The sequence below is a fragment of the Telopea speciosissima genome, chromosome 4 (assembly GCF_018873765.1).
Source record: "Telopea speciosissima isolate NSW1024214 ecotype Mountain lineage chromosome 4, Tspe_v1, whole genome shotgun sequence".
Lineage (NCBI taxonomy): Eukaryota > Viridiplantae > Streptophyta > Magnoliopsida > Proteales > Proteaceae > Telopea > Telopea speciosissima.
In genome coordinates, this window is record NC_057919.1 from 63,973,413 (window position 1) to 63,998,925 (window position 25,513).

General features: G+C 45.5%; 1 pseudogene; it reads left to right on the top strand.

Moving 5' to 3' along the window:
- The first annotated feature begins 12,333 nt into the window (after window positions 1-12,333).
- On the top strand, window positions 12,334-19,360 carry LOC122657573 (annotated as a pseudogene).
- Window positions 19,361-25,513: the final 6,153 nt, after the last annotated feature.

Sequence of the window (25,513 nt, forward strand, 5' to 3'; positions counted from 1 at the left end):
TGAACCCTAGGATGGTGAGTGAATCTCTATGAGTGGAGGAAAACTTTGTCCCATTTAAAAAAAAATGCATGAACTTTTTTTAATTTCCACTTTCAGAACCGCTGTCCTTCAAGAGTAGAGAGTGGTTTAAACTATGACACGTAAGCTTCCACGTGTTTGCTTAAAATGCATCACTCTGATCATTGTACATACAGACGTTGTTGGTGAGAGTCATAAATCTCACCAACCCTTGTGCACTAAATCACTAATCATTCAAATGGCTTCATTTTGCCGAAAATACTGTTGCGTCAAGAAATCATCGAGCAGTCCTGCGAGTGCCGTCACCTGCAAGTGGACCAAGGGGTCAATAGAGAGAACTGGTGTGGTTCCGGCCTAGGGCTCTCCGATGCCAAAGTTAGATCTCTTAAGCAAATAGATGAATAGTGATTATTCAGTATGAGTTTTAATGTCCTCTGATGGGGGTGTGTACCTTGCCTTTTATAGTAGTGTATGGCGGTGTGGAGAGTCCCAGTTTGATGGCGATTGTGCCGTTGAGTGGATAGAGGCCCTGGGTAACGGGGCTCTATCCTTATTGGCCATATCCCTGGGGGAGGGAGTGTCCTGGTGGTATCAAGATCCTTGGTGGATAGATACCCGCGTGTGGTGATAATGTCATTGGTGCTTGAATCCGTCTGGGTGATGTGACCTCTGAGCGGTGGTCCAGAGTCCTCGTGGTGGCATAAGTCTATAGTGACACGATTGGGTCATAGATGAGCGGCCTCGGTGTCCATGTACATCACGTCTGCGTCCACGATGCCGTGCCTGGGTGCAGGCCGGCCTGGGTGTGGCCACGCCTTGGTGAGGCCGCTCCTGAGTGGTGGCCGCGCCTGAGTGTAGGCCACGCCCGAGTGGTGGCCACGCCTGGGTGTGGCCGTGCCTGGTGCAGGTCGCGCCTGGGTGAGGCCGTGCTTGGGTAAGACCGCGCCTGGGTGCTGGCTGCGCCCAAGTGCTGGGACCCCGGTTCGTTCCCCTTGGTTTTGAAGCGGGTCGCCTTGTGACACGTGGCGGCCGCTGATTGGCCCGGTGAATATTGGATGTATCATTTGCCCCCCACTCTCTTGGGATAGGATGTCCAAGAGAGTAGATGCCTTTACATAGTGAGGGGTCCGCTACGAATAGACTTTCCTTGCGGGGCTTGCCTGTAAATCTAGTAATGAGGTAGGAGAGGTTGGGGGTTCAAACCTTTCCTCCTGCACTTTTTCATCTTTTGTTTTTTGTAGACATATGTCCCTCTCCTTCACTTTCTCTTCTTTCACTTTTCATTTCTCTTTCTTGCTTTTTGTCTCCCATTTTGCTCTTCTTCAACTTTTCCTTTGCATTCCACTTTTTGCCTTTTGTCCTCTTTTTGGTGCCCACCATGTGTTTGTTTTTTGGTCACCTAGACTAGTATCCATTTTTGCTTGATTTGGGTTCCCTGTGTTTGCTTTGTGCTCCCTTGGTGTCTTGTTTGCTGGGAGAGCTTGAGTGGTGCTTGGCTTGAGTGCTTTGCCTCTGGTGGTCTCTCTCACCTGATCATGCTAGTGGTGTGGCCTCGTCATCGTGTGTTTGCCTCCCCGTGCGATCGCCTTCCCCCTGAGGTAAGTTCGATCCCTTTTCTTTCTTTTCTCTTTTTTTTTTGTAGGGCGGTGCCTAGGTGAGGCCGTGCTTGGGTGGCCGTGCCTGTGGGGTGGCCGCGCCTGAGTGGCCGCACCTACGGCCGTGAGGCCGGGGTCGCTGCTCTTGTGGGGCGTGAGGCCGCGCCTGGGTGACCGCGCCTATGGGGCGTGAGGCCACCTAGTTGCCGTGCCCGGGTGGCCGCCGCCTGCGGGTGTGAGGCCGTGCCTATGGTGGCCGCGGCGTGGGTGTGATGGACCCTCACGCTTCTTCACTTTTCTTCTTCTTGTCTGTGATGGATCTGCTGTTTATACTTTGCAGGTGGCCCTCATTTCATTTTTTCTTGCTAGCTTCTGGGAGATCGCTTTCTCGAGTAAGTAGTCCATTCCTCTCTTATCCTTCATGTCGTTCCCGGGTGACCTTGGCCCTGCTTCAGTCGGGGTTGGATCTTCAGAGGAGCGTTCCCCAGGATTGCCTTCTTCTGTGGGTACTCCATCCTTTATACCCTCCCCTAGTGCTATTGATGGAGGTGTGGGACCTTCTAGTGTCTCCAATCCCAGTAGGGATCGTCGGTCCTCTGGGCAGCATCCTCAGCCGCCGGTCCTACTGATAGGTTGGGCCCTGTTGCTAGCATCTTGTCACCTTCTGACTTGGTCTCCCTCCGTGAGGAGTTTTATATTCCCGCTGAGGTCATGTTGCATGCTCCTGGGCCTGGCGAGTATGCCTTCTCTCACTGTGCGGATGAGATCTATCTCTACCATTCATTTTTTCTCCAGGGCCTTCGCCTTCCTATCCCTCGCTTTGTCGAGTTGGTGTTAGAGCATTGGCACCTCACCCCTGGGCAGGTGTTGCCCAACTCTTGGAGGGTGATCTTGGGTTTCTATGTCTTCTTCGCCCACCTGGGGCATGCCGCCACTGTTCCCCTGTTCTCCCACTTTTATCTATTGAAGAAGGGGAACCATGGATGTTATCACTTTGCTCGTCGTGTGCTCAAGGGGCCCTATGCCTCTGTGGAGCTTCTCACGGGGATCACTAGCAACGTGAAGTATTGGAGGGATCGCTTCTTTTTTGCCACGGTCCCCCGATGCCCACTACGGACTGTTAGGGAAGTTATTGACCTCAAGAGGGTCAATCAGGGGCTTGAGCTGAGTGATTTTGAGGGTGACTCCCTTAAGCTGTGCCTGGGTCGCGATCCGTTCCACATCCAGGAGTTGGACTCGGAGGCCTTCCTGTCCCTCTGGAAGCTGAGTCTTGGTAAGAACACTGTCTTTTGTACTTGATTGGCATGTTGGTATCTGAATATATATGTCATCTGATTGGTTAGGCGGTCTATGCAGTGGATATGCGTCCGGACTTCAGTTTGCTTCGTGGCAATCTGCGGAGGAAGGCCGCTTCTTAAGGTGGTCCATCTGCTGGAGTGACCGATGTTGGTGGTGCTTCTGCGCCTGTGGTTGTTGGAGCAAAGCGGAAGGGTGGTCCAGGACATGCCCACGTGACGAGCTCTGGTGTGTGTGTCCTCCTTCCCCGTACTTCTCTCGATGATGATAGCATTTCGGGCTCTGTGCCTCTACCTCCCTCTGTCGCCCCTTCCGGGTCTTCTGTATTGCCCCTCTCCAAGGGGAAAGGTGTGAGTTCCTCTGGTGGTACTGCCACTGATCTTCCTACACTGGATGAGTCCCTGGTGATCACCTTGGGCGTGCCGGAGGGCTCGACCTTGGCCGGAGCTGGCGTGTCGTGGGAGTGGGTGGACAGGGGCAGGCTCCCTACCGCGAGGGTGGCCTTGCAGAGGCTTAGCGATGCTTGTTTGGCCCAGACTCTCTACCATGATATGGCCTCGGTGAGTTATCCCTTTTTTGTCTCGTCATGTTCATTGCTACATTTATTCTTAGATTGTTTTATCGCTTGCCATGTTGATTGTAGGTCCATCACCGTGTTGATGAGGCGGTGCTTCGATTGGAGGGTCACGCTTCTTGGGAGGTGCAGATACAGCGCACCCTGCGTGACGTGGAGAGGGAGCTCCAGGGACAGATCGATACCCATGAGAGGGCCGAGGCCGACGCGCAGAGGGCTTCGGGGGAGCTTGCGGTGGCGTCCAGGAAGCTCCTGGAGGTGTCTGAGGAGCTGCGTGGGACCTCTGCTGGTGCGGCTGAGAGCTCGACTAGGGTTCTTGCCTTGGAGGAGGAGCTTCATTCGTTGAGGGGGAGGCATGAGGCGGAGCTGGCATCTGCAGGTGAGCGAGCTGTGGCTGAGTTCCAGGCATCCTCTGCATTCTTGATGCTGTATCAGGCGCAGCTTCAGCCTGCCTATGAGGGAGGCATCCGGGACTTAGCCGCTTGTGTCCTGGAGGTAACCCCCGATTATGACTTCTTTGTCCTAGGGTTCTCTGAATTTGCTGCGGCGCTTCCGGGTGTAGCAGTGGTGGAGAGCGTTCCAGTGTTAGAGGTGGAGGCTGCCCTACCTGAGGGGGGTACCGCTGCGCGTCTTCTTGAGGTGGACATGATGTCTCCTGCTGAGTCGGAGGTGACCCACCACTCTGTGGTCCCTTGACCCTACGGTCGTACCGATCCTGTAGACGTCTCAACCTTTTTCCTTTTTTGAACTTGAGTTGTAACTATTATGACTTTTTTATGTGATCGCTTTTGTTTTTCTTTGATTGCATTGTCTCCTGGTGATTATTTGCGCGTTGATGCTCTCTGACCCTTGGTAGTCATGGGATTTTGGTAGTGGCGTTGCCCCTTGGTGATCCTTGGACCTTGGTGGGTTAATGCCTTAGGCGTAGAGCCTCAGTGTTGGCATGATGCCTTAGGCATACAGCCTCAGTGGTAGCATGTAGCCTTAGGCATAAAGCCTCAGTGGTGGCATGACGCCTTAGGCCTGAAGCCTCAGTGTTGGCATGTTGCCTTAGGCATAAAGCCTCAGTGGTGGCATGACGCCTTAGGCCTGAAGCCTCAGTGTTGGCATGTTGCCTTAGGCATAAAGCCTCAGTGGTGGCATGGCACCTTAGGAATGAAGCCTTAGTGGTGGCATGTTGCCTTAGGCATGAAGCCTTAGTGTTGGCATGTTGCCTTAGGCATAATGCCTCAATGGTGGCATGACGCCTTAGGCATGAAGCCTCAGTGGTGGCATGTTGCCTTAGGCATGAAGCCTTAGTGTTGGCATATTGCCTTAGGCATAAAGCCTCGTGTGGTATGACACCTTAGGCATGAAGCCTCGGTGGTGCATGACGCCAGGCATAGAGCCTCAATGGTGGCATGTTGCCTTAGGCATAAAGCCTCAGTGGTGGTATGTTGCCTTAGGCATAAAGCCTCAGTGGTGGCATGACGCCTTAGGCATAGAGCCTCAATGGTGGCATGACGCCTTAGGCATGAAGCCTCAGTGGTGGTATGTTGCCTTATGCATGAAGCCTCAGTGGTGGCATATTGCCTTAGGCATAAAGCCTCAGTGGTGGCATGTTACCTTAGGCATAAAGCTTCAGTGGTGGCATGACGCCTTAGGCCCGAAGCCTCAGTGTTGGCATGTTGCCTTAGGCATAAAGCCTCAGTGTTGGCATGTTGTCTAAGGCATAAAGCCTCCAGGGTGGCGTGATGCCTTGATGTAGTGGCAGTGATTCGATTGAGTGGTAGAAGAAGACAAGTATTCCTGAAACATCTCTTTATTTTGAATGAAATTCAAATTGACTTTGAAACAGTGATGTCGTCTACTGCAACTGCTACTGTTACCACTACCACTACTGCTACTGTTACCACTACCACTACTGCTACTACTTGACTGCTACTCTTGATGGAGCTGTTTGCTTCTACTGGTAATACTTCTTTAGATGTTCTGAGTTCCAGGTACGGTCTACCTTCTTGCCCCCTGGAGTCTTCAAGCGGTAGGTCCCTGGACGTATCTGCTTGGAGACTATGTAGGGTCCTTCCCAATTGGCTGACAGCTTCCCTGCCTTCTGTGGCTGTGATGCACTTGCCCTCCGTAGGACTAAATCTCCCTGGTGGAATAGCCTTTCCTTAACCTTGGCATTATAGTACCTGGCAGTACGTTGCTGGTAGGCGACGTTCCTTAGTAGTGCTCTCTCACGGACCTCATCTATAAAGTCTAGGTTCTCCCGCAATCCGTCGATATAGGTATGTTCGTTGAAGTGCAGAACCCTATGGGACATGGCGTAGACCTCTACTGGCGCCAATGCTTCAGTGCCATATGCTAGGCGGAATGGGCTCTCTCCTGTGGGTGTCCGTACTGTAGTTTGGTATGCCCACAGGACGCTTGGTAGCTCTTCGACCCATTTTCCTTTGGCTCCCTCTAGCCTTTTCTTGACTCCTTCCAGTAGTGTTCTGTTGGTGACCTCCACCTGACCATTGGCCTGTGGGTATGCTACCGACACAGGCCGATAGTCAATGTTGTAGCTGTGATAGAATGCTTGGAATTTGGGGTTGTTGAATTGTTTGTCGTTATCTGAGACGAGGATCTGTGGTACCCCGAACCTGTAGATGACATCGTCGCGAACGAACTTCTCCATCTCTGTCTCTGTTATCTTGGCCAAAGGTTTAGCTTCGACCCACTTGGTGAAGTAGTTGATCGCGACGACCAGGTACTTTCTGTTTCCCAGTGTTGCGGTGAAGTTGCCTAAGATGTCTAGTCCCCACATGGCAAAAGGTATGGGGTTGAGGATTGATGTCAGCTTGGTGGCGGGTAGATGGGGTACTAAGGCGAACAACTGACATTGCTCGCACTTCTTGGCATATTGGATGGCCTCCTCTTGCATTCGTGGCTAGTATAGTCCCTGGCGGAGGATTTTGTAGGCTAGGGCTCGTCCCCCCATGTGGCTTCCACATATCCCCTCATGGACTTCGGCTAGGGCGTACTCTACCCCCTTGGGTCCTAGGCACAGGAGTAGTGGTGTTGTTGCCCCCCGCTTGTACAGTACCCCATCTAGGACGGTGTACTTTGTAGCTCTCATCCTGATCTTCCTTGCCTCGGCCTTGTCTTCTGGTAAGACATCGTTCTGGAGGTAGTTGAGTAGAGGGTCCATCCAGCTAGGTCCCTCCTCGATTTCGTTAACCTACTTTTCCTTATACGTTGGTTCATACAGGATCTCAACATAGACTGCGCTAGCCAAATTTTGGAGTTCCTCATTGGCTAGCCTGGATAGGGCGTTGGCGGCGGCGTTCTCATCCCTGGGAACTCGAACCATCTCAAACTTCACGAAACCCTCGATCAATGCTTGAGCACGTGCTAGGTATGATGCCATCCTATTATCTTTCGCCTCATACTCTCCATTCACCTGATTCACCACGAGCTGGGAGTCGCTCCAGGTGGATAGGTGTGTAACTTGGATGGCTCTGGCCACCCGGAGTCCAGCCAGTAATGCCTCGTATTCTGCTTCATTATTGGATGCTTGGAAGGTGAATCGGAGAGCATATTGGATACGAAATCCCTCGGGGCTGGTTAATATGAGACCAGCGCCGCTTCCCGCCGCATTACTCGACCCGTCCATGAACATGTCCCACGATCCGTGATCCTTCTCTTCGGGCTCCCCTGTTTTTTATTCGATCTCAGACAGGGTACACTCTGCAATGAAATCTGCAAGAGCGTGGCCTTTGATGGTTGTTCTTGGTTAGAACCTGATGTCATGCTCACTTAACTCCACCGCCTATGCTATCAATTGCCCGGAGACGTCTGGCTTGTGCAGTATCTTCTTCAGGGGTAGGTCTGTGAGAACTATAATGGTATGGGCCTGGAAGTATGGTCGTAGCTTCCTGGCTGCTATTACCAATGCATAGGCTACCTTCTCGATCCTAGTGTACCTGGTCTCTGCATCGATCAGAACATGGCTGATGTAGTAGATGGGCCTCTGGACTTTGTCTTCTTCTTTCAGCAATACTGCGCTGACCGCGACAGGGGTGGCGGCCAGGTAGAGCTACAACTCTTCGTTAAGTTCTGGTCGCCCAAGCAGTGGTGGGCTCTCTAGGTACTCCTTCAGTTCTTCGAACCCCTTCTGGCACTCTTTCGTCCATGTGAAATCTTTAGGGCTTTGGAGGTTCTTCAATGTTTTAAAGAATGGTAAGCACTTATCACCTGATCGTGACATGAACCTGGAAAGAGCGGCGACCCTTCCATTCAACCTCTACACTTCCCTGATCGTCCGAGGAGGTGCCATCTCTTGGATGGCATTGATCTTGGATGGGTTGGCTTCTATTCCACGGACTGAGACCATGAACCCCAGGAATTTTCCAGACGTTACACCGAAGGCGCACTTTGCAGGGTTTAGCTTCATCTAGTTCCTCCTCAGTACTGTGAATGCTTCCTCTAGGTCAGTCAGGTGTTGGTTGGCGTGGATGCTTTTCACGAGCATGTCATCCACATATACCTCCATGTTACGCCCGATCTGCTCCTCGAACATCTTGTTGACCATCCTCTGATAGGTGGCCCCTGCATTCTTTAACCCGAACGGTATGACATTGTAGCAGTAGTTCTCTTTGTTCATCCGGAATGCGGTGTAAGACTCATCATCCTCATACATGAGGATCTGGTTGTATCCAGAGTAGGCATCCATAAAACTCAGCATCTCATGGCCGGCGGTGGCATCGATCAGTAGGTCGATCCTGGGTAGTGGGTACTCATCTTTTGGGCATGCCTTGTTCAGGTCGGTGTAATCGACACACATCCTCCACTTCCCACTTGGCTTTGGTACCATGACCACGTTGGCAAGCCAGGTTGGGAACTTCTCCTTTCTGATGAACCCTGATTGGCTTAACTTCTTGACCTCCTCCTTGATTGCTGCTTGTCGATCGAGTGCGAAGTTACGCCACTTCTGTTGAACGGGCTTCCTGGTTGGGTCGACATGTAGTCGATGTTCCATTATGGAACGTGGTATTCCCGGCATGTCAGAGGTCGACCATGCGAAGACATCCATGTTCGCTTGGAGGAGGCGTCCAAGCCCTTCTTTCTGTTCCTTGCTTAGCAGCGAGCTCACCTGAATGACCTTGGAGGGGTCATCCCGGCTGAGGGGCCATGGGATGAGGTCTTCCACTGGCCTTCCCCTTCTGTTTGTCAGTTCATCTCTCTGGTCACTGACCATGCTCTCTAGGCAGAGTGCCATTCCACGGGTGTTACCATTGTTCTTTTTCATGAAGGTGGCGTAGCACTCCCTTGCTTTCTTCTGATCTCCTCGGACTTCGCCTACCCCATTCTTGGTGGAGAACTTCATCTTCAGGTGAAGTGGCGATATGACTCCTCTAAGGGCTGTCAGTGATGGTCGCCCTAAGAGGCCGTTAAAGGATACCACAGACTTGACTACCATGAAATTCACCATGATGGTTACTTGTTGAGGGTGTACCCCGAAGGTGACAGGTAGTTCTATGGTACCTCTGATGGAGGCGGTGGCACCTGAGAATCCATGGAGATAAGTGGGCTCTGGTTTGAGCTGGTCGTCCCCGAACCCGAACTGTCGATAGGCGTCCAAGGAGAGTACGTCAACAGACGCCCCTGTGTCTATCAGTACCCTATGTATAGGTCGGTTGGCTACCTCCACCTGTACTACTAGGGCATCTTCATGCGGGAAGTTTAGTCCTTCTAGGTCTTCATCCGAGAAGGAGATCACCGCCTCGGTCCTGGCTACCTTGCTTGGCTTCTCTGCCACTCCCACGAACCTGGCATGAGCTTTAGCTTTTCTGGTGGACTCTTGCCCCGGTCCTCCAAGTATGGTGCGGATAGGAGGTCCCTTGGTGCCACTAGGTTCTGTTGCATCTCTCCGCTCTTCTGGGTGGTCTCTCTCTTGATCTGTTCTTCTTTCTTCTCGTCTCGGTTCCACTCTATCTCTGTCGCGACCTCTATCTCCTTAGCCTGAGCGGTTGTCACTTCTCCCCTTCACATACTTGTTCAAGCTTCCTGCTCTTACCAGTTGTTCTATCTCTCTCTTCAATTGATAGCACTCCTCTGTGTCGTGCCCATTCTCTTTGTGGAAGAGACAATATTTGTTAGGGTTTCGCTTCTCTGGCCCTGCTAGCATGGGTCATGGCCAATGGAGTAGGTCACGGTCCTGGATCTGCATGAGTATCTGGGACCTGGTGGTGTTCAGTGGTGTGAACTCAGGGGTGCTTGCCCTCTCACTTCTCTATGGGCGGCGGTCTGTCCTCCTAGATGGGTGGTCGTTCTTCTCTTGTCAACGCTCTGTCCTCGACCTCTTACCCTCTTTGCGGTCATCAGGTGCTGACCTCTTGTTGTCCTGTGGCTTGGCCTCGATTATTTTCGTTCTAGCTTGTAGTACCTCGGCCATATTTGCAAACTCGTTACACCGCTCCAGGAGCTCTTTCATAGTCCTGATCTCATGAAATGCCAGGTCCTTGATCAGGTCCAGATCCCCGATGCCTCCTGTTAGGGCTACATGTTGTGTTTGGTCATCCAAGTCTCGAACCTCCAGGGACTCCTTGGTGAACTTGGTAACGTACTCCCTGAGAGATTCCCCAGGGTTTTGTACCACATTCGATAGATTGACGGTGGTTTTCTTCTATTTGACACTGCTTTGGAAGCGGGTGATGAACTGTTCGCATAGCTCTGCGAACGCGCATATAGATCTCGGTCGTAGCCTGGAGAACCATGATGTGGCTGCTCCCTTGAGGGATGCAGGGAATGCCCGACAGGAGACCACATCCGACCCACCATACAACGTCATCATGCCATTAAAGTAGTTGATGTGGTCATTAGGGTCAGTGGTACCACTGTAGAGTTCAAAGGTGGGTAGTCGAAACCTGGAAGGTAGCGTGGCTGACATGATCTCTGTTGAGAATGGGTGTTGTCCAGGTATGAAATGTGTCTGACCTTTGGTCTGCTTCTTCAACCCTTCCAACTTCTCATCTAGGTCGCGGAGTCTTCGATCGAGCTCCTTGTCCCGTGTCTGTCCCTCATGTCTGGCCGGACGTTCGCTGCGACCCTGTTCACGCTCTCTCCTGGATGTCCCCTCCCGCCTTGAGTGTTGGCAGGATGGTGAATGGTCATGCCGTGATGAACCCTATCGTGAAGGTGAGGGGCTTTCCTCTCTGTAGGTCCGGCTTCGTCGTGGTATGTGACCTTCTTCAAGTCGTTCGTCGAACACAGACCTCCGGACCGATCTCTGTGGGCTAGACACCCTCGCCCTGGGTGTTGGCGTCCTCCCACGTTCTGACCGTGGCGAGGGGTCTCTTGTTCTCCTGGGATGCTGGGAAGGCTCCCCCCGCTACGGAGTGGGGGTTGCCCGTTGCGCAAGTCTCTCTGATCTCACGCCCCTGGGAGATGATCTCCTAGGGTTTGGCTCTTGTCGAGGTACGGACTCCACCCTTGCTGATGGTGAAGTCCTTCGACGGTGAGACGTCGCCCGCTGTGTCAAGTATTCTCGAAAGAGTCGTTGTTCATAAAGGATCTGTCGTTGCAGGTCTTTGATCTGACCCATAGTGGCTGGAGCATTGGGGTCAGGCATCACCTCCACCACCACATCGTCTACCTCATCATTGTTGGGCTCGTCGACCACAAACTAGTCATTAAGGGGGATCTCTTCCTCCAGAGGGACATGGTCCTAGTCGTTGGCTCTGCGGCGAGAGCACTCTGGGGGTGGTGATCCATTCCTTGCTTTGTTGTTGGTGGTGGTAGTCTTCCTTCGTGCCATTGAATGAATATGGAAGCGAGCTAGTAGTTGTAATGGCTAGCGACGTTCCCACAAACGGCGCCAATCTGTTGCGTCAAGAAATCATCGAGCGGTCCTGCGAGTGCCATCACCTGCAAGTGGACCAAGGGGTCAACAGAGAGAACCGGTGTGGTTTCGGCCTAGGGCTCTCCGATGCCAAAGTTAGATCTCCTGAGCAAATAGATGAATAGTGATTATTCAGTATGAGTTTTGATGTCCTCTGATGGGGGTGTGTACCTTGCCTTTTATAGTAGTGTATGGCGGTGTGGAGAGTCCCAGTTTGATGGTGATTGTGCCGTTGAGTGGATAGAGGCCCTGGGTAACTGGGCTCTATCCTGATTGGCCATCTCCCCGCGGGAGGGAGTGTCTTGGTGGTATCAAGATCCTTGGTGGATAGACACCCACGTGTGGTGATAACGTCATTGGTGCTTGAATCTATCTGGGTGACGTGACGTCTGAGCGGTGGCCCAGAGTCCTGGTGGTGGCATAAGTCTATAGTGACACCATTGGGTCATAGATGAGCGGCCTCGGTGTCCGTGTATATCACGTCTACGTCCACAATGCCGTGCCTGGGTGCAGGCCGCGCCTGGGCGAGAGGCAGCGCCTAGGTGTGGCCACGCTTTGGTGAGGCCGCGCCTGAGTGGTGGCCGCGCCTGTGTGAGGCAGCGCCTGGGTGTGGCCGCGCCTGGGTGCTGGGACCCCGGTTCGTTCCCCTTGGTTCTGGAGCGGGTCGCCCTGTGACACATGGCGGCCGCTGATTGGCCCGATGAATATTGGATGTATCAAATACCTTTGGAAGAGTCATACCGAACACCGAAACTAACTCCTCTGTTACTGTTAAATTAAAATCCCACCAACTCCCTCTCTTTCTCTTCCCTCACATTGAAACCAAACCTTCTCTGTTTGTTCTTCTTATGATCCTTAAATCCTGAAACGAAATTTATAAACAACGTCTAAGACCCAATTTTCGTTTTCCACAACCCAAATAAAGAAAGACTCTAATCTTTAAATCAGTTCTCTTCTTTCTCTCTCTCTCACACTCACTCTTTCATGGCTATCATATCGAAGATCAAAATTTATAGGTCTCCCTTGAGTTCTTCTCCATATTTCTCCAAATCCCATTCGAGTTTAAATGGTTTTAGAATAACCCATTTGAGATTTCAGTCTTTAGTACCCTCTAACTCTAAGGCGATCAAATGGGAGAATTTCGTCAAAACAGGGGATTTCGTGAAAATAGGGGATCTGGTGAGAGATGAAGAAGGGAATAGTAAAAAGGTGAGGAAAGCAGTGGCAGAAGAAGATAGGAGAGGAGAGTCGATAACTTGTAGGGTAGAAAGGGTGGAAAAAGGAGGGACATTGATAGGAACAGAAAGTGGGATTTTTGTGCCGGAGAGGTTGAAGGTAGTGAGTCTCATGGCATTCGTCATGTGTCTCTGTAATGTTGATCGAGTCGTCATGTCCGTTGCTGTTGTTCCTCTTGCTGCTAAATACGGTTGGAACAGTTCTTTCTTGGGGATCGTTCAGGTATCCTTCTCATATTCTCAGATTTTTTGGTTTTTCTTCCTTCAATTCCTCTAATCTTAATCCTATTTGAGCAAAAGAGTATCCTTTTTTCCCATGGTTTTTGAGAATTTGAGATTAAGAATGAGAAGTTGCAGAATTGGGATCGGATACTGACTCACCTGAGTTGATTCTCGCTAACTTTTCAACCGTTTAATGGGGGTGGTTGTGGATACCAAAACCACCATGCAACCCATAGTGTCCTGATTCCAAAATTTGGATCCTCTGCTGTCGGGCAGTCGGCTGGCATGCCACTTCAATGCCTCACACAAGCAGGGCGTGGACCCTACTCAGGCAGTGGATTAAGTATTGAGCGGTCATTTTGCCCCTGCCAGTGTTTCGATTGGATCCTCTGCTGCCGGGCAGCTGCTCACACAGGCAGGGCATGGACCCCACTCAGGCAATGGATTAACTATTGAGCGATCATTTTACCCTTGCCAGTGTGAGGCTGCCGCCGACTGCAAAAGATCTATCATATACCTCTATTATGTATGAAATTTATGGTTTCCACTGGTGCAAATCCAATCACCTCCATTTGAGATGAGAAGCAATTCCCCATTGGTAGCAAATGGTTATCCATTAAGCGGGAAAATAATATTTAAGATTAAGAAGCAGAAGAATTATGCTCCTACTCTTGCAAGAATAGACTAACAGGGTCAGCTACCTAGCCAACCTTCATAAGTAAATGCCGTTACTGTATAGGTAGATCTCATTGTGAAAAGACCTAATTACTAGCGGCTGTCGGGCAGCAAAGAATCATGATCCACTCTTCTCTAACAAACGGGAAGCAGTTTTCTGTACGGGAGTGTGGCCTACGCCAGCACTCCCATGTGTCTATCTCTGTCTTCCTTAAAACAAGGGGGCAGATCGAAGTGTCTTTTCACATGGGGAGGAGAGAGATAGACTCATAGGACTGCTGGCATAGGCCACACTCCCGTACAAAAACTGCTTCCCCTAACTTTATTACTAGATTCCACTCGGTTATGTGGGGGTATATACCGCATCTAAGTCCGTAGCTTTTGGCCTTTTTGGGTCTTTAATTTTTTTTTCTCCATTTTGGTGAAACAGTTTAACAGAAATCAGTCAAAAGTCATTAAGTGTTTTTTTTGTTTTCTGTGGTAGAAGTCATTGAGCTTGCCCACCATGCCAGGCAATGAGGACAATAAGGGGGTGAAATGATCATCCCACCCACCATGAAAAATAGAAATCCTACCCCAATGATGACTATGCGTGCGCTTTCATTGTCCCTTGTGCACACATAGGCCATGTTCTCCCATAGGAAATGCCGAACCTAATCAGTGTGAGTGATTAAAAGAGAGCATAGTTTCTACGGGTGTCAAGTTGGCCCTGTCAAGCTTAGTTTCTCAGCCCTTATGGAAGGATTGGGCTGAGATTTTCAGGCCCAAGGCAGGGTCAGGTCGGGGCTGGTCTAAGCTTAGGTCTCAAGGTGAGTCCAGCCTGGCCCAATCCAATCCTATCCTAAATATGTATAAGTAAATTATAAAAATATATTCTTCTTACCCAAAAAAAAATTTATAAATATATATTATGTACATCACTCAATTGTCTTCACAGTCTTTGGTTTTGAATCATTGATGTTCTTTACCCCAAAAAAAAAATAAAATCATTGACGTACACCATTCAACAAATTTTTTTTTTTAATCACTGAGATTTTTTTATTTTATTAAGAATTAGAGCCATCCTAAAGAGTCAATCAGGTCCAACCTTGACCCAGCCATCCCAGCCCAATCAGGGTCATCTAGGTTTGGGCTAGGTTGGGTTGAGCCCGACAAGGCTGAGCTTGGGCTGAGATATCCCAGCCCAACCTAGGATTCGGCTGAGGTTTTAAAAAACCAGGCTCATTGACACCCCTAAGAAAAACCTTCCTTAGGCCTACATTTTAAATGTCAACAAATGTCATATGGTACACGAGATGTACTGTTTCTATCTTATAAGGATTTTCCACATAGGGTTGAAAATTGAAAGGCTGTGAAAGAATGTGCATAATAGTGATCGATGTATAGTGTAGGAATGTGTGGACATACACAAAGATGCATTCATGGGGGTGGGGCGGTTATTTTACCCCATCTTGTGTTTGGGCGCAAGTACTACACTCTCACACGATCTCCTTTTCCCATTGATTGAATTAGCAATGAAGCAACCTTACCATTGTGCCATCCATCTCTATGTTACCAATCCAGACCATTCCCAAATACATCCAATGGTTAGATTTTCTAAATTAGGCTTCCATGTGGCAAAATTAATTGTGCTCATCCAGAATACGATATAAATGAGATCATTTAGAAACACTTTTTCTATTTAAAAAAGGGAGGAAAAATGCCACCCGGTCATGCCAAATACATCGGCTTAGCCCTTGACACAAGGACATGTGAAATGACTGTTGCACCCCTGGAACCCCAGAAATGACCAGTGGTGCGACGGTCATTTTGTGTGTCCCCTGTGTAAGGGCACAAGGAAATCGTTATCCCCTCCAATTCGCTGCCCCCTCCAATTCCTCACATGGGGGTGGAAATGACCACTCTACCCCTTGCCCGAAAACACTGCCCAAGATGGGGTCCACTCCCCCCTATTAGAGGAATTGGGGGAATTAGAGGCACCCGCAAATTGGAGGTGATAATTATTTGGGCACAAGGGCGGTCGGTGTGCTCTGCGAGACCGGGTGGCGTTCTCTTTCCCTTAAACAAAAGAAAAACTTTGTTCATGCCAGTGCACCAGGTGTGATTGTCCCACCCATGACCCAACCTTGGCCCGGGTTGGGCTAACAGAAATAGACCGGTGTAAAGCATAATCCTGGGCCTGGGCTTAGGTCTTGATTTAAGAAGAAAATAGTACTGGTAAATATAAAGCTCGTAAACATCTTTATCCCCTCAATTACACTGCCTGTACTTGACGTCAAGTACATCTAACAAAGAAGGTAGAAATGACTATCCTACCCCCTGCCCGAACACACTACCTGAGGTGGGGTCCATGTGGGGTCTACCTCTCTCTATTAGATGTACTTGACGTCAAGTATGGGCAGTGTAATTGAGAGGATAAAAATTCGTCAATGTAAGTTCTTAGCTACATCTGATTCATGCTATTCTACATGATCTATACGATCTTTCTCCTATATATATTGAATGCTCTAATGGCATTGCATGCATGGGGTTTTCTCAGTCATCGTTCCTATGGGGATATGTTCTTTCATCTGCTGTTGGAGGGGCCTTAGTAGACAGGTATGGTGGGAAGAGAGTCATGGCATGTGGTGTGGGTATTTGGTCTTTGGCCACTCTCCTCACTCCTTGGGCTGCGGAACACTCTGTTGCTATGTTATTGGCCGTCCGTGCACTCTTTGGACTCGCAGAAGGAGTTGCTCTACCTTCAATGAACACTCTTTTGTCTAGGTAAGGATTTTCCCTATCTTCACGCTCAAAATTTAAAGTATCGAGTATCGTATCGAAATGATGATTTTAAGAGATGTATCAAATCGTATCAAAGAATGGGTTTTGGTACAACGATAAAGGTTGCTTCATTATGACCAAGTGGTTACAGGTTCAAGTTTGGAAACAGTCTTTTTACGAAAACCAGGGTAAGACTGCGTACATTATTACCCTCCCTAGACCCCGCAATATTAGGAGCCTCGTGTATTGAGTATGCCCTATTTTATCATATCGTATCGTACCAGAGTACAATCTTTGTAGATGATCAAGTTTGATGCATCAACTAACTTAGTTTGACCTAAATTTATCCATTCATAGCAAAAAAGAAAGGATTGAAAAACCATGATTTGAATATAAAGATTAAGCTTTCTCTAAAATCTCATTTTTTAAAACCTACATTTTTTTTTTAATTTTTTTTTTTTGAATCTCAAAAAACAAAATCAAAGTCAGATAGTCACACGAGCTTCTAATGGCCATATCAACATGTATCGATTGTTATCGACGTATATCGGTTGGCATCGATTACATTGGTATATACTGGTCTGTGTCGAATCATATCGATCAATACATCCGATTTAAAAAAAGGCTTATGCCCGAACTCTAATACCACTTGTTAAAGATTTGGAGGGAACTTATACTAATAAGCTTTCTCTAAAGAAAAGAATGCTCTTCCTCCACACCTGTTATTCACAATATCAAATAATTGCTTTCACGAGCAATATTTACTGAGACATTTTCTTTCCTCTGCTATTCTTTCAGGTGGTTCCCATGCCACGAACGTGCAAGTGCAGTTGGATTTTCCATGGCCGGATTTCATCTAGGGAATGTTATAGGCTTGCTTCTAACTCCTATTTTAATGCTGAAACTTGGAATTTCTGGTCCTTTTAGACTCTTTTCAATGCTTGGACTACTCTGGCTCACGATTTGAACATATCGTGTCACAAATGATCCAAGAGAAAGCTACACAATCGATCAGATGGAGTGGCGATTGATCCAAGCTGGAAAATCAGATCCTCTGCTTAACAATGGCAAACTTCCATCTTTTCACCAACTCTTCTCTAAGCTACCCACATGGGCAATCATCTTCGCTAATGTCACTAACAATTGGGTATTTATTTTTCCTATACTTAACATAAGCACAAGATGTTTTCTGCTACCTTTACAATCAAAAACACTAAAAGTCTTCCATAACATGCAGGGGTACTTTGTTCTTCTTTCATGGATGCCTGTGTATTTCAAGACTGTGAGTTCTTCTTCTTCCTCCTCTTCTGTTCTGCCAATCTTTGTCTCTGGTACTTGGTATTTGTCAAGGGCTGGAGATCTTACTTTTAAGCCCAGCAACTATTCGCATAAATGGATAAGAGAATATCAAATAGCAAAATTTACATTTTTATGTAATATGGAAAATGGGTTTCATGAATAATTAATGCAGGTCTTCAATGTCAACTTGAAACAAGCTGCTTGGTTTAGTGCTATCCCATGGGGAACGATGGCAGCTTCAGGTTATGTAGCAGGTGCAGCCTCAGATTACTTGATCAAAGAAGGCTACTCTACAACACTGGTCCGGAAGATCATGCAGGTAACTCTATCTTTCTCTCTATAATCTCTGGCCTTTTAGTCCTAAATGATATAATGATGTTAAGATAATTCTTGTAAATATTTCATTATGTACCTGGTGATTGTGGCAGTCTATTGGATTCATTGGACCTGGGGTATCATTACTCTGGTTGAATTTTGCAAAGACACCCGCTGCTGCAGCCATGATCCTGACTGTTGGATTGAGCTTGAGCTCTTTCAGCCAAGCAGGTTTTCTCCTCAACATGCAAGTAAGTATTTTATCCAATGCCATTATAACCTACAAATCCATGATCTATATGTTAGATTATAAGCCAAAAGATTAGTGTTCTAAGTGAACTCTCATAGGTACATGAAGACATGAAAATCCCACTCGTAAACAATGTGGGATCCTAACATGGATCGGAATAACCCTGCTCATGGAAGAAGAATAGGGTCAGGATTGGACCCACCCTGCTATAATACCATGTTAGCTTCCAACCCAAAAGACTAGTACAATAGGTGGAGTGATTCAGAGATATATGGAGAACGGAAATCCCACTTCTAAGGATGCATATATTATGACCCTCACTAGACCCTGCAGTGGCGGGTGCCTCGTGCAATGGATATGCCCTTTTTTGGAAATCCCACTCCTAACCGATGTGGGATCCTAACGCCATGTACTAGTAAATTGTTACAGCATAGAAGATTGTTTTGAGTCCCATACTAGGCAAGATACTCCCAGTGTTTGATCAATCACGAATCTTCAGTTATGGGTATGTGGCATCCTAACACTGCCCCTCACATGTAGTGGATCTAAACTGACCCTACATGTGGAAGGGTCCCAAAGAGGTAGGATCAGCACGTGCTCTAATACCATGTTAGATTCCAACCCAAAATGCTAGTGTATTAGGTGGAGGGTCTCACAGATATATGGGGACACGGAAATCATACTCATAACTGATGTGGGATCCTAACACTATGTAGTAGACTGTTAGAGCATAGAAGATTGTTTTGGATCTCATGTGAGGTAATAAATCATGGATCTTCAGTCATGGCTGGATTACAGTAATTTGATCAGCAACTGAAATTGTGCTCATTGATTGTTTTGATCAGGATATAGCTCCCCAGTCTGCAGGGTTGCTCCATGGTATGTTATTAGATCTTCACACCACCAGTTTCCTTTGTTTTGTTTTTAATTTTTACTTTTTTGGACAATAGAAACAGTATTTGGATTTTTTGGGTCCTTATATGATTAATCAGGGATTGCAAATTCATTTGGGACAGTAGCAGCAATAATCAGCACTATTGGAACTGGTTACTTTGTTCAGTGGTTGGGTTCTTTCCAGGCATTCCTAACTGTAACAGCAGCTCTCTACTTCATTACAGCAATCTTCTGGAACCTCTATGCGACAGGAGAGCGTGTCTTCTAGGCTGGAAGAAATGTTCAATATTAACTGATTGGTTTGTCAAATTAGACCATCTCAAGGATGAAACATTTCAGCACCAAAAGAGGCTATACAGGCAATCTAAACTAATGGCTTAGGTGCTCAAGCAAGGATTGCTATAAAAAGAAGACAAAAGTTATAAAAGAAGCCAAGTTCTGCAGGTGGAAATACTTGATTCAGGCGATTAGAATCTCTTCCCCCCCCCCCCCCCTCCGCCCCCAAAAAAAAAAAAAAACCCACAAAAAAAATCAGTTTTTGTAAGTAATTCCTCATTCCTCCTACATGATTAAAATGATTAAGGTATAGAAAATTATACTATGTATGGAAAAACAGTCTCAGAAAAGAAAGAATTCTATTCTGTTTATAAATCTCTACAGTTGTTTGCAGCGGAAATTTTTTACGGATTGTAATTGGGAGGGTGGAAAGACCTATTTGTGCAACAGTAGCCTGTCAAGAATCATGAGCAGTTTCTCTCCAATGAATGAAGCTCAGAGCATTTGGTGTTTAGGACTCTAACAAACACAACGAGAGGTGGATTTTAACCATGGCTTGATGCTGCCACATGGAAGAATGATGTGGCAAATTTCCATCTGAATGCCATACCCTCTTGTGAATTCTGTTTTGTCACATTGGAAAACTCTGGTTGAAACTTAACATGTGAATAGGGGATCTTGGGATCTATATGTCCAAATCCAGATTGATACGAGCCGATTTGGTTCTGATATCAAATTGGTATACCATTCCGATACCGATTACTAAAATCCTGTTCAAATCTCAAAACCAAATTCAATTCTGTATCCATTCATCGAACAATAAATAATGAGTCCCGCAAGGAAGATATGCATTTTCATCGATGCAACTAGGGAAGGGGTAATACATTTTTTGTTTTTTTTTTTCACTCCATAAAATTCAAACCCAAAAGCAGATTTCAAACGTAACCAAAAGAATGTATAATACGCGAGAAGGCAGGCATGAGAGCAGGTGAGAGTGACAGATTGAGCGAGGCTAGCAATCGGTGTGGATGAGTTGTTGTAGTAATAATATGGTGAACAATAATCAAATGAGAATATAAGACTTATCTTTTTTTAAGAGACGTGAATCAATCTTCTGTAAGGTTTCCTTTTGGTTGGGCTAACATAGTCATCCTTTTTTGGTTTTCTAAAATCGGATTGGTAAGTATTAACTGCTGCGAATTTAGCTAACTCAATCCATTAATGGAAAGTGATCACATTGGACTGAGATTTGACACACCTTATTTGGTATGAAAATATTGCATAGCGTGGACCTAACTAATTTATCCTTTAATGAGAAAGAAATTTTTTATTTATTTTTACAAGGTTAGTCCCTACCCTCACCCTATATAGTCAACACTGGCCCATTAAATGAACAATGTAAGAAACCCTAAAATGAGTAGAGAAGATGGTAGACAAGACCGACGGCCATTGTAATGGAGCGACGATGTTCGTGCAGTCAGTGTTCTTCGACCTTGGATCTAGGTATGCCGAAAACCACTCTCCATTATTGGATTTTCCATGCTCTTCGTATCTCCACATCCTGTTGGATGTATGTTTTTCTTTCATCTTCAACCATAAAAAACTCTGAAACAACAATGTAGTTGCAATGTAGGGTTGAGTCATGTCACAGATAACACTCCCCCTAAAGTAGTAAATGTCTCTTGTTAGTAGACTTCGGGTACTGTACGTTTCAACTTACAAGATAAATCAATTTTCCTAGGAAATCACATGAGTGTTGCAGTCACTCTCAGGATTACACAGATATGGGAAGGGCTATGCTTAGGGGTGTCAAAACCTAACCCGAACCAACGAAATTGAACTGAACCAACTGGAACTGATTTGAACTTAATGGATCATGTTTCAGACTAGGGTTCTATCACATCGAAACCAAACCAGGCCGCACCGAACCGAACTTAAAAAACCGGACGAATATCGAACTTAAACCAATATTACCTGATACCAGCCATAGTTGGAAAAAACAGGTTTTAACTAGGGCAAGGCATCTAATTAGTTGGTTCAAAATTTTCAAAAATCTAGTCAAGAGTCATGTAGACTAGACCGGGGTAAAAATAACAAGAATTGATCGCAACTCATCCAAGTTATCCCAAATTTGACGAGTCCGATCATTATAAAAAAAAAAAAAACTCATTAAACTTTTCCACTCAAGTAAATGGTAAAAACCCTTGAGGCCACATGTTCGATAGTTTGTCGAGGGAAAATGAAAACCTAGGCCCCTCTACAACATGTTGATGACTAACACCTGTGATCTTTGCATTTGGTTATTAAATTATTCCTAAACTAAATGGTGTACCAAATGGACCTGTATAGAGCCTGTACTACAAGAAGAATATGAATCTATTTAATCAATCACATTAGTCCTCATGATTTAACCTCACCCCTTTTTTGGGGTGAAGGTGAGGAGTAGAATTTCATTTCTGTTTTCCCGTTGATGAAACAGTATACATTTGTAAATAGAAAAAAAAAATGATTAACAATGAATTTGTAACATATACTACAGAAGCTTCAAGAAATTTCTACCCAACTTTTCAATGAAGAACAACAAATTAATTTGTATTTTTTTTTGTTTGGTATTTTGCTGATGTTTTCATATTTTTCTATATTTATTTATTTTTATTAATTTATTCATATTTATTTTATTTAAAAATAATAAAAATGTGACTCACCCTGACAAGGATTGACTAGACTAGTCACTAGGTTTTCTGAAAGGTGATTCAAGTCAGAAAAGCCAGTTTACCAACTACGATACCAACTCGAAATTCATGAAAAAAATTATACTTCTTATTATATTTACATGGTAAACCGAAACCAAACTGATAATAAACCGATAAGAAGTCAAAACCAAACCTAAACCAAACCAAAACTAGTGCACCCTTATTGGATCATGTTTTGGATTAACTCACACTAAAACTGGTCCAAAACAACCAATTGACACCCCTAACTATGCTCAACAATTCAAAGAAAATGAAAAAGATCAAGATTGAAGTCTAAACTCACAACACACAGAGAGAGAGAGAGAGAGAGAGAGAGAGAGAGAGCTCTAAATAAATGATTCTAGGCTACCAATAGAGACATTTATAGATGTGGAAGAGACATTTCCAAGCACCTTTTGGAAGTGTGGGAAGTGGTATATTTGTACGTATAAGTATGCATATTGTTGATGCATATACACTGCCAATTATCATACCACCTCACCTCATCTAACGGAACCCAGTATGGCTAGAAGTGGCACGTGTGTGCGCATGTGTAAGCACCCTGGACCCAACCTTGAAATTCCCCAAGGGAAGATAGTTATTATAAGAAGCAAGATTATTTGCTCAACACAAAACAAAGTTTGGGATGAATAAATGATGATTCTACCAAAATAAACACAAAAGGATGAATAAATGATCAAGCCTTGAAAACTACAACAAAACAATTAAGGGAATCTGAATATCTGGTCTATACAAATCTGAAAGATTCTATTTGGTAACCTTTTTCAATAATAATTTAGATAAACATTCATTAGTATGGTTTTTTAGTGTTTTTATTATTACTTGTTATTTTATTTGGGCAGTCAGAAACAAAGTTGTTGTTGGGTCCGAAAATCCAAATCCAAATTGGATTATGACTCAAATCAAACAGTGGTTAGTAGATTTAAAATGATCCCCTCCCTCAATTTTGTCCAATTATTTATATTCTAGTAATAAGGCAAACTTATTAGTTCCTTTCTCTTTTTTCTTACCAATTTTAGATTTTCTTGTTTTAATTTGTGCAGGATACTATATACCTGGATTAAGTTTTGCAGGATGGTCCTACATCTTTTTGATAGAGGGCAAGCTTACCTTTTTTGCTGCAAGACATATTACATCTACTATCTATATGGAACCAGAACTAGTCAGTATCCGAATAGGCCTGGATCATGCTTCTAGTATGAGGTTGAAGATTAAAGAAGTGTGGTGTTCAAATCAATAGATCACTGATGTTCTTCCATCTCCAACCAATTCTCCTTGGCCTTGGCATCTTATAAAGGACTTAGTTTATATTTCTGATATAGATATATGTTTTGGCAAACAAGGAGACTCATTTTGTATAGCCTTAACTTTTAATCTTGCCACACACGCTCAATCTAAAAACATTGTATATTTTTCAGTTCCTTAGTAATATATTTTGTTTTTTACCATTAAAAAAAAAACAATTAAGGGAAAAACTTTTAAAATAGGGCAAGAGATCTCTACTTGGTCGCATGGTCTCTACACAAGCGTTTGGGCCAATGGGTGAACACACCTAAGTATCTACCTAGGGGGCAGAGGCATCATCTCACGGCGCCTTGTGAGAAAGTGTAGGAAACACCAGCAAGTAGAGATCTTTTTCCCTTTATTGAAACTCACTTATAGAACATAAATACAACAGTTGCTAAGCAACTCCAAACCAAAGTAATTATAAATTAAAAAAAATAAAGAGATAAGTTTCTTGTGGGAGAGTGTACCACCTACACCCAAACACAGTGGGGGGGGTGAAATGACCGCCCACCCCCCAATAAAAGGTGGAAATCCCACCCATAGGATGCTTCCACATGCATTCTAACTGGCCCCTGCACGCGTAGGGGCCATGCTCCCCCACAAAGAACTCTTGCTCATAAGAAAACCCATAAAACCTGGCTCAAGTCATCCAAGCTTCAATCATTGCTAGACTCAGTCGAAGCCTTGTGGACTTTTTTTCCCCCCAAGGCATACAACACTTTCTCTCTTTTGAGGAATCAGTATTGGATCTGCCGATTTGTATCGGTATCAGTGGAGACCGACACCAATATCTGATTGATCCTTTATCGGTACAAGAGGGGTAAAATGTAGAAAAATAAAAGTTTTTTTTAAGAAAACAAGACCGATTTAAACTGATATGGCCGATCCGGATTAGTGTTTATACCGATACTGCTTACTAAAACCTTGGTCGCAGGGCTGTACTTTTCTCCTTTAACAGACAGGAGTTGACTTTTCTTTTTCCTCATCCAAATAAAAAGAGCAGGTTTCATTAAATTCTCTACATGGGTGGGTTTCCTTTCCGTATCCCTAGTGTTCCAGAATTGGATTCCGGCTGATCCATACTGGATTTCTATGGTTGGGGCATGTTATAGCCGATTTCTGGCCGAGTTCTGGATTCTATTCTTTGAACCTTGATATGTAGAACCTAGTACCTGCTTAGCGATTCACTTATTAATTCACAAGCGTTATTATTTATTTGGGAGAAGAAACACTACCTAGGCACGTGCGTTACAATGGTATTAATGCAAAAGTCGACCTCAAACCAGGGAAACCAGTGGGAAATTGATTGCAATAGGATCAATACAATGCATGGAACAGCAGTATGATTCGAGACTGAGGTCTAGTGGGCTCCTTAGGGGTCTGAAGCAGTCCTTCAAGTATCACTCTGATTGGGAGGAAGAGTGTTGAGATCAAGACCGAAAATAGAAACTACTCTAATTACTAGGACTGAAATAAAATAGAAACATAACAAAACCTTCTAAATCTTCTTAAATCTTCAAATCTCCTTGTGGGATCCATTTGGATGACTTAATTGTTGCAACCGAAATCTCCAACCTGTGGTCCCCATCAGTTCAACCTATTAGCTGTAGAAAAAATGCCAAAATTACCCTTCACTTAAGGACTTGAATCACTAATACTTATTCTTCTAATCTGCCCCCACAATTCTTCAAGGAATATTCCCTATGGTAGCATGGTACTTTTGCGCATTTATGTGTCTAGGTGCCACAGTCCCTTATTTTTGGTTGGGTGAGAATATTCCTTGAAGAATTGTGGGGTCAGATTAGAAGAATAAGTATTAGTGATTCAAGTCCTTTTCATAGGGATCTTTGAGGCTTTATTTTGCCACATGGCCAACTTTATTTGGACTGAAACTCAACAAGTGAGAAGGCCTCAGCCCTACTACCTGCCCACAATTAAGCCACACCTGATCAACCATGTGGCAAAAAACAGGTTATCCACGAAAGCCTTCCTATGTGGATTTTGTATGAGAAACCAAAGCCAAAAGAAGTTTATCTCCAACAAATTCTTTGTCACTTTACCCAAAATCGAAGAAATCAAAAAAAAAAAAAAAAAGAGTGAAAAGACAATAAGTTCAATTGGTTAGTTTATTTACCAATTCATTCTTCTCTTGAACACATAGACTATGTGTTCAATCTACAATTGAAAATTTACC